Here is a 1,600-nt window from a genome sequence, read left to right as displayed (position 1 = left end):
ACTAATGGGAATAAAACATTGAATTTTTTTTAAAAGCCAAAAACCTGTTTGTATATGTTGGTTTAAAAGAGAAAAAATTTAAAACTTTAACTGGTGAATAAGCTTCAGCTATAGCCCATTTGTCAAATGACAAACAGCAGTGATCTGCTTTTAATGAGTGAGTGCTTTAGAATTTAGTGCCTGATTCTTTCTTTTAAGAGACTGAAAACATTGCTTGACATTCTATGCTCACAAAAAAAAAAAAAAAAGGAGACAGGGAACAGTAATACCAAAATTCGTATGATGGGCATCTTATCATTGACTATTGTATATACTTTTTAAAATTATGGTGAAATGTTCCATGCACGGTTAAAGTTATGTTTTGTTCTAATTGCACTTAGTTATTTGCCAAATTTTTCTTCTGTTCTTAGGCCTGTAAAAATTCAATCTGTCTTGATTTATCTACCAATTGTTTGCATGGAAGATTAACAGGAAACAAAGTAGTGAACTGGGACATTAAGGTAAATTAATAATAAACGTTGGACAACATATAAGTTTACTAATCCTTTTAAAGATTTTTGTCTTTTAAGTACCACCAGATTGTTGTGAATAATAGATCTTAGTTAAAATGTTATGCAGACGTATAATATGAAGGATAAACAACTGCAAAGTTAAATGACTGATTTGCTTGAATAAGCAATCAGATTACACTAGTTGAATAATTGCTTTTGTCATGGGTATCTGTAGCACTTTATTATTTCACTTATCATGGTGAATAGTAACACTTGTTTGCTTGACTAGTCCTTAAGAACTTTGAAGGAAGGGCCACTAGTTTTTTCACCAGTGCCTGGTACAGGGATATGCAATCAATAATTGCTGACTGAGTGATTAAATTAGTAAAGGTTAGTTAGGCTGATGTGAAAGAGATTCTATTTCTTAAATATAGTATTTCCTTGAAAGATATCTTAAATAGAAGTTACAGCCTAAGTAAAAGCAAAAGAAATATAAAAGATAGTTATAAGGGGTCTTGCTGGTAAATCACCAAAAAACTTTTCTAGTCAGTTAACACCAATCAACTACGTTTATTGTTTCAATGGAACAGAAATCATTAGGATAATGTTGCCTGTGTAGAAATAAATCCATCAATTAATATTAGTCTCATGTTATTCATGTTGTATAAAGCATTTTTCTCTTTAATTTTGGGATAAGAACACTTATCTGTTAACAGTAAGACTTACGACAGGATTGACAAATTCATAAGTTAACTTTTGCTTCATTTGTAAGATTGGTTTTTACAAAGCTAGTTCTATGTAGTATTATATATAGAAACCTAATTATTTATGCCATATAGACCTGAAAATCTAAAAATTAAAGCAGCTTTGGTGCCTTGAGTTGCAGCCATGTGGACTAACTAATCAGACTTTTGCCTGATGTGGAAATTAAAAAGGAACAGAATTATCAAGAGAAAGACAACTTTATTTATTTATTTTTTTTACTGCAGCAAAATCAAAGACAAATGAAATGACTACTGGTAAAAAATATTTACCATCCAAAAAGTTAATTTGCTTACTCTACAAAGAGCTCTTAAAAATCAGTATGAAAGGCCGGGCGCGGTGGCTCA

The 1,600-nt window shown here is 30.8% G+C and overlaps 1 protein-coding gene across 1 annotated transcript in view; it reads left to right on the top strand.

Moving 5' to 3' along the window:
* Nucleotides 1-1,600, top strand: part of NBEAL1 (neurobeachin-like 1) — a 208,658-nt gene that overhangs the window by 85,566 nt on the left and 121,492 nt on the right. The window lies entirely within an intron of this gene.

The sequence above is a fragment of the Propithecus coquereli genome, unplaced genomic scaffold (genome assembly GCF_000956105.1).
Source record: "Propithecus coquereli isolate 6110/MARCELLA unplaced genomic scaffold, Pcoq_1.0 Scaffold113, whole genome shotgun sequence".
NCBI lineage: Eukaryota > Metazoa > Chordata > Mammalia > Primates > Indriidae > Propithecus > Propithecus coquereli.
The sequence above is the reverse complement of the archived record's forward strand: the minus strand, read 5'-3'. Positions and strand labels throughout refer to the sequence as shown.